This window comes from Hevea brasiliensis, chromosome 1, assembly GCF_030052815.1.
Source record: "Hevea brasiliensis isolate MT/VB/25A 57/8 chromosome 1, ASM3005281v1, whole genome shotgun sequence".
NCBI lineage: Eukaryota > Viridiplantae > Streptophyta > Magnoliopsida > Malpighiales > Euphorbiaceae > Hevea > Hevea brasiliensis.
The window spans coordinates 115,531,862-115,544,225 of record NC_079493.1 but is presented as its reverse complement, the minus strand read 5'-3'; the positions used below and the strand labels follow the sequence as shown (position 1 = coordinate 115,544,225).

Below are 12,364 nucleotides of genomic sequence, written 5' to 3'. Positions count from 1 at the left end.
GGATTTGGATAGGCAAAATCAAGATTAAGGGAAATACAAGTTTGAAGGAAGTTAATTTTGATTTTCTTTAATTTCTCTTTCAAGCAAACTAAAGAGTGTTTTAAAGGAAACTAAACTCCATTCTCATACGATGTTTAATTACCCAAAACCTTTTAAGCTCTTTAATCAACTTGAAATTCCTCTTAACCCACTAGTTTATTTCTAACACTAGGTAATTAAGTTTATTATCTTGATTATCTATCATAGATTTTTACCTCTCGGTCCTTCAATCTAAAATTAAAAATAAAAACCAAAGGGTACCAATAATGGATATGTAAATAAGCACACAAGATAAGAATCGAAACTTATATATATTAAAATCTGGCTAAAACCAGTCCAAATCCACAAATAAAACTTAAATCATTATACCCAACTCTGAAATCTTAAGTATTTACTCATTCATGCTTGAATTTACAAGTAGAAAATATGAAATTGAGTAAGAAAACATGAAAACAAGACTAAAAATAAAAGAACCTAGAAGAAGAGAATCTAAATATCTGGAAATGGAAGCTGGAAACATTACTCTGCAGGTGTCCTTCCTCCAAAAATGGCGTGGTTCCTTCTTTCCTTTGATTTTTCACTCCATTTCTCCTTATGGTAAAAATGAGAATATGATGCTTATATATCCCCTCAAGCTTTGCCCTAAAAATAGTCTCTAAACGGATAAAGACAAAAGGAGTAAAAAGTATGAAAAGAGAATATTTTTCCATGTCAGCAAATTTGTCAGCGTCATTCCACTTGCCTCATGTTGATTTAAGTTATTTTCAACATGCCTCATGTTGATTCGGAGGGGGAGCCTTTGATTATGCACGACCAGCTACACGGGGCATGTTGAAGTCCTTGAAACTTTTAACAAGTTTTGTTCCAAAACCTCTGTCTGCACGACCCAATGTTGAATCTACATGCCTCATGTGGATTCCTGCTGGCTGACTCTTATCTTCACATGACCTTCAACACGGGGCATGTTGAAGCCCTTGAAAATCTCGGCTGGTCTTCTTCCTTAGGTAAATTTTCTTCATTTTTTACACTACTTTAAACTTTCAAATCACTTTAAATTTCTTCTATATGGACCTTTTTGCCTTTAAACTTTATTAAAACCTATCAAAAACATTAAAATTTCAAAAATCAAATATAATGAAACTAAAATTAACAAATTAACTAAAATAAGCACTAAAAGCATAAAATTACTAAACTAAAAAGGGCAAAATGGATGCAAAACTACCCTAAAATACCTATATAAAATGAGTTTATCAAATTCCCCCAAACTCAAATCTTTGCTTGTCCTCAAGCAAATTAAAAATAATTATATGCAATTGGGGTCCCTTTTTCTTAGATTCATGAAAATCACTCATACAAGCTTTCAAACTTACCTCTAGCCACCAACAAATCATATACCTACCTTTAAGATATTAGGAATTCAATTCTCACCAAAGTTATCACCGCTTAGCCTTGGGTCAATTATTCATTCCATCAAATCTAAACCAATTAATTACATAGAGAAATCATGCTAAGATAGGCTCTAAAATAATCCATAAACTAAAGTGTCTTAATTGATGATGGAAATAGTTAAATGGATGAATAATATGCCAATCCCATAGGCAAACCAATTATTCCAATTTCCACTAATGTAGCAAAACACAATCAAGAGATCAAAAGGACTTTTAATGGTTGTAATGAGGCTAAGGGGTAATAACGTGGCCAACAAAGAAAAGGTAAAAGGGAAGCAAAATATGAGAATAATTAAATTGTTAAAAACATCAAGATACACTTTTCTTTTATTTTTATTTTTTTATTATTATTTTTTAGAATCAAATGGGAGGAAGAACTTTACAATAAATCACTAATACTAGCATACAATTTTTGAAGCTCTTTTAGGGACTACATAAATAACATTGAATTTTGTATTGCAATTGTTCCTTTGTAATCCACCCCCAAACTCATTTCTTTGTATACTTAGGTGGTAAGTAATTTTTCGCAACATGATATGACTGCTAGCCAATTTTACTTTAGTACTTCTCTCATTTGATGCGTATATACCCTTTTTTTTTTCGGTGCATCTATCACTTAAACAAATTATTCTCACGAAGGGTAGGTAAGTGTTTAAGTTTATGGCTAGGTAAATTATAGGTACCAAGGAAATAAAGGGTATAAATGAAGGCTCAAATTGATTTCAAAAGGAAATTTTAAAATGAGGTTGGTTAAAGCTAAAATTGTGGATTTAAAATTCAAAGAATACCTTGATCATTTCTCTTTCAAGTGAATGCTAGGATTTCACCTCAAAAGGTTTAGAAGGCTTGTTCTAGGATCAGAGAGACACAATTAGTTATTTCTTACTCTAGAGTTTTTTTCTAAGCACTCAAAACTCTGTGTAATTAATTGGGTGGCCCTTGGCTAAGAAGATATAAACCAAGATAAGAATCTTATAACCTCATACCAATCCAGAACTTTCAATCCATCAAACCCATCTAGAGGCAAGCTCAATTACTTTTCAAAATGATTCTCAATCTTCTAAGAATTAGGTAAAAATTTATTATTTTTTTTTATGCATGCATGATTCCTAAAATGAATGCAAAAATTGAAAATGATATGAAACAAAAAAAAATGAAATAAAAACTATACATAATCTATATGATATCTATATGCAAGTGTATATATTTACATAGTGTAGGTGTATGGTGTATGTGAACTAAGTAACTAAGTATATATAAAATGCAATTTAAGTAATGTAAATAAAAAGGATTAAAAATTTTTTACAAAAATTTTGCCTCCCCCAAACTCAAATTAGACAATGTCCTCTTTGGCTTAATTGAAGTGGCAAAAGTGTAAATTAAATCAATAAATGGTAACTCGAGAGATATAAACTAAGAAAGAGTGGAAAAAGGTTGCCATGTAGAACATACATGCCCTGTCTTGAATAATCAGAATATGTACATGAGGTATGTGAATTATAAGTATTTGGAGGATGAGGCATGTTAAACGAAAGGCATGAGGCGTGTTGAATGAAAGCAGTTTCAACATAGGGCATGTGAATATCCAGAAGTTACCTCAGATGCTATATTGCAATAGCTAACAGAAGAGCAGCTGCTATACTTTCAATAATCCAGTTATATGACTATCAAAAGGCAATATCAATAATGCTAATACAATAGCCAATAGAAATTGAGATTAAAGAAAGTGATCAGTTCAATAGAAATCTAGATTGCAAAAACAATGAATGTTACACAGCAAAATACACCAATGCAGCCGGCAATAATGAACAAGCCAACTTAAGATTCATTAAACAAATAGAAATAAAAAAAAAAAGTTTAAACCATTCACAAATAGATAAAATATTTAAAAGTTCCAATAACCAGGAAATTAACAGCTAAAACATAAATCATACTGACCAAATTACACAATCAAAAGCTAAAATTTCATAATTTGACTAAAACTAACAAAAAAAAAAAGTTCTAAAACTAGATAGCTGGTTAGTCTTTTACATTGGTGGACTGCACTGGCTCATTTGTTGCTTGTGTATCTGGTTCTGGCATGGGTGATGCTGCCGCAGGAGGTGATGGCTGATTAGATTTCTCAGAAGCAGTATCCAGATTTTCTATCATAGCTTTCATCTCTTCAAAAATGTCTTGGCCCCATTTATACAACTGGTTAAAAGAGATTGCCACCTTGTTATAAATGTTAATCATTTCTCTGTTATGAATTCTCTACTTTTTCTAGAATGAGGAAAACTTTTTTTAAATCTTTTTCTTAAGTTTGGCTTATTTCTGACCAAGTGCATCAACCTTAGCCTCTAAAGCTTTCAAAGCAACCACAATATCAGAACTATCATTAGAGGCAGGCTGCTGTGCATCACTCATTTTGTCAATTTTGGCTCTCAAATTTTTAAGGAAAGAAAATAAGTCTGATTATCCAATAGTAGGTGGGTGAGAGCTGGAAGGACCAGCATTAGGTGGCTATCCTATACCCTGTGATTGTTAATGCTCTACACCATCATGTCCCTCATTTACCAGCACATAAACATCACATCTTTTTACACAAATTTTCATATGGGTCATAATAATCCTTTCCAAAAAGGACTGGGCAACCATATATACCATAGTATATTGGTCAAGGTTAAAACTAAATGATTTGGCAATTACAATCACCATCCCTCTAATAACTATACTGCCAGCTGAATGCTTACACCCTATATGTTCCATATGAGAACAAAGAAAATAAGCACAATTTATCTTTTTCTTCTCTTTCATGCACCATAAAAAGAATAAATCATTTTTCCCTATAACTCCATTACTGTGCCCCCTGCCTAAGATAGTATAAGACATGAACCTTTGCAAGTATCTAAGAGTAGTGTCTTGGATAGCTGAGGCTTTAGCAGAACTAGGGTTGTAATACTTTCCATATGGTGTAATTGACTTCCAAAATGAAGGGGGGTCATAAATAGTCCTTTGCCACTCAATTATTTTTGCACCATCATTACTGAAACCAAATAAAGCATTCACTTAAGCAGTGTCAAGTTTCCGATCTTAACCCAAACACCTAAAGGATATGGTGTCCCCATGATTATTGGTCATGGGCTAGAAATCCAATTTTAGTAAGCTTAAAAACTCAAATGTCACTTCTTTAGAAGTAAGTTCATGAATTTTAGCAATATCACTCCAACCTACATTCTCCAAATATTCACTAACAGATTCATATAGCCCTATCTCCCTAAGACTGTGTTCATTAATATACTTGGTGGTTAGAATTTTCTTTTTAGAAAGTGCTTCATAGTTTTTCCTCATATCAACATCTCTAAAAGTCCATGGGTAGAATGAATTTACCTTTTCTCCGGATTGAGGAATAACTGGAATAGTTTGAGACATTGTAGGGGAATGATGCAGAGGTGAATGAACCCTAATTGGAGCAGAAGAGACCTGCAGAGAAATAAGAACTTGAGCAGCATAGCGGGTCTTGGCACTGACAGGCTGTGGGGAAATAACCCTAGGCTATTTTGGTGGAGCAAAGGAGCTAGGAACTGACTTTTTTCTTTTTTGCGACTCATGCACAGTGGAAGGGGCAGATTTACTATGTTTTTAGGAGGAAGGTGTCGTGTCTTGGGTTGTATTGTCGGGATTAGGGGTCGAATGAGAGGATTGGGAAAGGTGGGGAACTAGGGTTCGCATCGGGAATTTGGGGATTTGGGGGCAAAATGGGAACTTTGGGTGTTGTAACGATCAAGCTCCAACCACTAGAGGAATTGTCCGCTTTGGCCATAAGCCTCACGATTTTGTCCCATAGGTGGAATGGAGAACTTCCCAGGAGGTCACCCATCCTAGGATTTCTCTCAAGCGAGCATGCTTAACCCTGGAGTTCTTCCAACTCTCCAGGCCATTCCACCAAAAGGTGCCTCCAGTGATTAGTTTCCCAATTTATATATCATTACTTTTTGGATCCAAGACTATCTCTGTGCTTTGCCGATGTGGGATTTGCCAAAGGGACCTTTCTCCCCCCCTTTTGGGACTTAGCGTCCTCACTGAGGTTTGCCCCACCATCGCTCAAGAGGACACGCGAGCGGCTCTGATACCAATTGTAACGATCGGGCTCCAACCACTAGTGGAATTGTCAGCTTTGGCCATAAGCCTCTCGGTTTTGTCCCATAGGTGGAATGGAGAACTTCCCAGGAGGTCACCCATCCTAGGATTTCTCTTAAGCGAGCACGCTTAACCCTAGAGTTCTTCCAACTCTCCAGGCCATTCCACCAAAAGGTGCCTCTAGTGATTAGTTTCCCAATTTATATATCATTACTTTTTGAACCCAAGACCATCTCCGTGCTTTGCCGATGTGGCATTTGCCTAAGGGACCTTAATTCATTAGGTATGCTACGGGAACATGTCATGCCTTACAAGGGATAAGGTATGACATGTGTAGCATTAGGTGGTGTAAAATGTAGTGTTGAGGTCAAAGAACTACTGTTTCTAACCATTTTTAGGGCTTGAAGTTTGGGTATGTGGGTGGAAGGTTGTTTGGTGCGCACCATGGAAGGAACAGTGAAGGTTTGGGTCATGCGGCTGATGAGATGAAATAAAATAAAATGGCTAGGGTAAAGATTTAAGTGATGATATACCTAAGGTTTAACATGAGGCAGATGGGAATAGTCATAGGGTGATATGCCTCGTGTGGTTGGGTAAAATATGAATGACATGAGGCATGTTGGGATAAAGGGAAAAATGGCATGCCCTGTGTGATTATAGAAAGTATTACATGAGGTGCTACATGAGGCATATGAGACCCTTTGAAACTCTCAGCAGGTTTTACATTTTTAGCAATTTAAAGTGCTAAGAACAGGTTTTGATGGTGACACTACCCCCAACATACATCATGTTGAACCTCGTGCTAAATGACCTGATGTACAACTCAAAAATGTGATCCTAAACACACTTAAACCTAACCCAAGACACAATTTGTACAAAAATTTTACTCAAAATCCAATTGAAACCCAATTAATCACTAAAAACAATTAAAATTCATCAATCCACCAAACACAAACTAAAATATTACTCAACTAATATTCATACTAACAATCACACCACAAGGAATAACAACCAAATTCAACCCCAAACTTAGCATTAAAAATTCATGAACAAGGAACAAAATTTTGCTACAAACACTGTTCACATGACCAAATTTCTGTAGAATTATACTATGAAATTTCACAAAATATCCAATGGCAAATATGTCAATCTCAGTGCAATACATCAAAATTAATTACCCAATGAGTAAAATCAAGAACATATTGCTATTGATTACCATGAAATTTCATATATTTCTCACCAATTTCCTCAAAATTTTGAAAGAAAACCAGCCTTCCACTTCACCATATTGCTGCAATCAAACATAAAGCTCAAATTAGTTCAGATTTGACTTTGTTAAAAACAACATGCATCATAGAAAACAAATATAAGGCTCAGAAACTTCCCAAACACTAATTCCTTCAATTCAACATACACATTAGCTTAAAAATCACCATTAACCTACATAACGAAATTTCTATGTCAAATTTGAGTTCAATGGGGTATAAAACAAAACAAAACAAAACAAAAGATAAGTATAAGAAAAGAATTTTGGGGTACCTCCCAAAGAGCGCTAATTTTAGGTCATTAGCTTGACCCTCCTTAATTTAGTGAATTGGTAGATCATCAAGGAAACAACTTGTTCCCTTCTCAATTGGCTGGCCTGTGATATAAGTCTTAAGCCTTTGACCATTAACTTTAAAAAGCCCAGAATGTTCACTCCGAATATCCACAGCTCCATGGGGATAAACTTTCACAATCTTGAAAGGACCAGACTATCTTAATTTCAACTTCCTAGGAAAGAGTCTAAGTCTAGAATTATATAATAAAACCAGGTCACCCTCTTTAAACTCCTTCCTTTTAATATACTTATCATGCCAAAATCTAGTCCTTTACTTAAAAATCCTAGCATTCTCATAGGCATCCAACCTTATCTCTTTAAGCTTATTTAATTGAAGCAATCTTTTCTCTCCAGCACTTTTTAAGTCAAAATTCAAAGTTCGGATTGCCCAATATGCTTTGTGTTCCAACTCAACTGGCAAATGATATGATTTCTCATAGACTAACTTAAAAGGTGTAGTTCCAATGGGTGTCTTGTAAGCTGTCCTATATGCCCACAATGCATCATCTAGTTTCAATGACCAATCCTTCCTTGAATGATTAACAATTTTTTCCAAAATTCTCTTCAATTCCCTATTAGATACTTCAACTTGCCCACTGATCTGAGGATGGTAAGGTGAAGCTACCTTATGAGCAACCCCATATTTATTCAAAAGATTTTCAAACTATTTATTGCATAAATGAGATCCACCATCACGAATTATAGCTCTTGGAGCTCCAAATCTAGTGAAAATAAACTTCTTCAAAAATTTCACTACTACCCTTGCATCATTTGTAGGGGAAGCAATGGCCTCAACCTATTTTGACACATAATTCATACCTATCAAAATGTATTCATTGCCAAAAGATGATGGGAATGGTCTTATGAAATCTATGCCCCAAACATCAAATAACTCAATCTCCAAAATTCCTTGTTGTGACATTTCATTTTTCCTTAAAATATTCCCCACTCTTTGACATCTATCACATCTCAAAATGAATTCTCTCACAATTTTGAAGATGTGTGGCCAATAAAATTCAACTTGAAGTACTTTAGCCATTGTTTTATCCACACTGAAATGACCTCCATAGTTAGAAGAGTGACAATACTCTAAAATGTTTCCTATTTCCTCTTTAGGCACGCATCTTCTAACTAGGCCATCATTACATCTCTTAAATAACAATGGATCCTCCCAAATATAAAATTTCACATCATGCAAAAATTTCTTCTTCTGTTGATAGCTCAAACCTAGTGGGAGAACTCCTCGTGACAGGTAATTGACAAAATTTGCAAACCATGGCAATGCACCGATAACAACTAACAATTGCTCATTTGAGAAGAACTCATTAATTGGCGATTCCTCTTCATTTCCATCTTTACTCTCATGCTTAATCCTTGATAGATGATTCGCTATAATATTTTCAGCTCCCTTTTTATCTTTAATTTGTAAATCAAACTCCTGTAGCAATAAAACCCATCTTATCAGTCTTGGCTTTGCTTTTTTTTTTTTATTCAGCAAATATGTTATGGCAGCATGGTCTGTATAAACAATCACTTTTGATCCAACCAAATATGACTTGAACTTATCCACAACAAATACCATAGCTAAAAGTTCCTTCCAGTGGTGGCATAATTTACTTGAGCATCATCTAAGGTTTTGCTAGAATAATAAATTGCATATGTCCTCTTCTCTTTTTTTTTGGCCAAGTACAGCTCTCACAGCAAAGTCACTAGCATCACACATAACCTCAAAATGCAGTGACAAATCCGGAGGTTGCATAATAGGTGCTGTTATTAGAGCTTCCTCCAACCTGTTAAAAGAATCAAAATAAGCTTAGTGAAAATTAAAAGGAACATCATGATTTAACAAATTTGTAAGAGGTTAAGCAATTTTTGAAAAATCCTTTATAAATCGCCGGTAGAAACCAACATGCCCTTGAAAACTTCTAATTTCCTGCTCTGAAGTTGGTGAAGGCATCTTCTCAATCACTTCTACTTTGGCCTTGTCCACTTCAATTCCTCTAGGTGACACCAAATGTCCAAGTACAATGCCTTCTTGCACTATGAAATGACATTTTTCTCAATTTAGGACCAAATCTATTTCTTCACATCTTTTAAGCACTTTAGAGAGGTTAATAGACAATTATCAAAAGAAAAACCATATACAGAAAAATCATCCATAAAAACTTCCATCATTTCCTTAATAAAATTAGAGAAAATGGCCATCATACACCGTTGAAAAGTCGCTTGTGCATTACATAAGCCAAAAGACATCCTTCTACATGCAAATGTACCATATGGACATATGAATGTGGTTTTCTCTTGATCACTAGGATATATTGGGATCTGGAAAAAATCAGAATATCCATCCAAATAACAAAAATATGAATGTTTTGCTAACCTCTCTAACATTTGATCAATAAAAGGCAAGCGAAAATGGTCTTTCCTAGTGGCACTATTAAGCTTCCTGTAATCTATGCACATCCTCCATCCTATGACAATTCTAGTAGGTATCAACTTATTATTTTTATTTTTTACAATGGTCACACCTCATTTCTTAGGGACTACATGAACTGGGCTAACCCAACTACTATCAGAAATAGGATAAATGATCCCAGCTTCAAGCAATTTCAAAACTTCTTTCTTTATCACCTCTTTCATATTAGGATTCAATTGTTTTTGATGTTCTATGGTGGCTTTAAAATTATCCTCTAAAAGAATCCTATGCATGCACAAGGTTAGGCTTATACCCTTAATATCATCTATGGTGTAACCAATGACTTTCCTATGTGCTCTTAACTCTCTCAATAATTTTTCAAGTTGTACATCACTCAGACTTGCACTAATGATGATAGGATAAGTTGAATTAGGTCTAAGAAAAGCATACCTTAATGTAGATGGAAGTGGTTTGAGGTCTACTTGTGGTGCTTCCTTCTCATCTAGCAAGCGTGGTTGTGCAACTTCATGTTTCAACTCTTCAACTTACAAAACTTGATCTCTTACAACTTCTTGAGTAGCCTCCAAAATTTGAGCAAAAGCTGCAACTTTAGGATTTTCATCCTTTGTTATTTTACTATGTACCAAACAATGCTCCAAAGGGTCTTCAGGATATCTTTTCCTAAATTCTTCTTCCACAATCTCATCAATAACATCTACTCTTAAACAAGGTTCAACTTTGTGATGGTTCTTCAAAGCTTGATTCAAATTAAATTCCACCTCCTCTTCTCTAACTTTTAATGTCAATCTACCATTCTTCACATCAATTATAACCTTTGCTGTGGCTAAGAATGGCCTTCCTAAAATGATAGGTATGTGAACATCCTCTTCCTTTTCAAGAACCACAAAATCCACAGGAATGAAAAATTTCTCAACTTTTAAGTGTACATTCTCCAAAATTCCTACTAGATATTTAATAGATCTATCAGCTAGTTGTAAAGAAATGGTTGTTGGCTTTAATTCTCCAACCTTCAATTTTTCATAAATGGAGAGTGGCATCAAGCTTACACTAGCTTCAAGATTACACAATGCTTTATCAATGCTATTATCCCCAATGTGATAAGGAATAAAGAAACTTCCTAGATCCTTCAACTTCGGTGGGTGCTTATTCTGTAAGAGGGAAAACTTCCTACACTCCTCTGTTAATGCCACAGTTTCATAATCTTCTAGTCTCCTCTTATTTGATAAAATTTCTTTTAGGAACTTAGCATGTGAGGGCATTTGAGAAATTACATCTATAAATGGAATGTTGATGTATAATTTCTTCAAAACTTCCAAAAATTTCCTAAAGTGCTTATCTAGCTTTGCTTTCTGAAACCTCTGAGTATATGGCAATGGTAGCTTGTATGGTGGTGGAGGCACATACTTTTCCTCTTCTTCTTTTTCAACTTCTTTCTTTCTATTTGCTTCTTCATTAACTTCATCATGATTTGAAGTAGATTCATTCTTGTCTTCATCTTCTTTTTTCTTTTCCTCTTCTACCTCATATTTCTTTCCTTCTCCCATAATTTTCCCACTCCTTAGGATCACTGCCCTGCAATGTTCTCTAGGATTCTCTAGTTGAGTTGGAAGTTTCCTTGTGCTTTGCTAGAAGAACTTGCTTGTTGAGCTATTTGGTTTTCCAATATCCTGTTATGAGTGGTAAGCTAATCCATTCTTGAAGTTAATTGTGGAATCATTTCTCCTTATTTATATTGAGCAGCTAAGGAATTCTCTATTATGGACTTCAAAATTGAATCTTGATATGAAAACTAAACTGGTGGTTATGGAATAGGTGCATTTTGATTCCTTTGTGGTGGAAATCCAAGTGGTCCTCTGTTTTGCTAAAAATTCTGCTATTGTTGCTGGAAATTAGGAGGTTGTTAATAATTTTGCTGCTACTGTCCTTGTTGACCTCCCCAAGAAAAGTTAGGGTGATTTCTCCATGCTGGATTATATGTAACAGAAAAAGGATTAACAACTAGTTTTTAATTGTAATTCCCAACAAAATCAACTTGCTCATTTCCAAACTCTTACCCATAGGAAGGAAAATCATTAATACAATGCACATTTCCTGCACCAACATCTTCTGTATGACTAGATCCTCCAATTAAAGCATCAACCTTCATGCTTAACTTATCCATTTTTCTTATCGAAGGATCAAATTTGGAATTGAACATACTCATGGCATCTAACTCATATACACCCGCTGATGCTTCTTCATTTCATTCCTTTCACAGATCAATTGATAATTATTATAAGCAATTTTATCTAATGCTGAATAAGTTTCATCTTCTAACTTCTCCATAAGATCTCCTCCTAAAGATACATCAATTATACTTCTAATTGCTGGAGAAACACCATTGTAAAAATGATGAACTAGCATCCATTTAGGAATTCCATGATGTGGACATCTCTGTTAAAGATCCTTGTATCTCTCCTATGCTTCATATATACTCTCATCATTCTTGGTCTAAAAGAAGTTAATTCATTTCTCAATTTTGCAGTCTTGCTAGGAGGAAAGTATTGAGCTAAGAAAGCTTGTGACAACTCATCCCAAGTAGTTATTGAACCCAGAGGTAATGAATGTAACCACTCCCTAGCACGATCCTTTAAAGAAAAAGGGAATAATCTCAGCTGAATAGCATCATCTAACACTCCATTTATCTTCAGCATGTCAATAATCTCAAGAAAATGTGCGAGG

General features: G+C 34.9%; 1 non-coding gene across 1 annotated transcript; it reads left to right on the top strand.

Annotated features, from left to right (window-relative positions):
* The first annotated feature begins 12,056 nt into the window (after positions 1 to 12,056).
* Positions 12,057 to 12,162, top strand: LOC131170234 (small nucleolar RNA R71). Its single transcript, XR_009141144.1, has one exon. It is a non-coding gene; the product is annotated as a small nucleolar RNA R71 (small nucleolar RNA).
* The last annotated feature ends 202 nt before the right edge of the window (positions 12,163 to 12,364 follow it).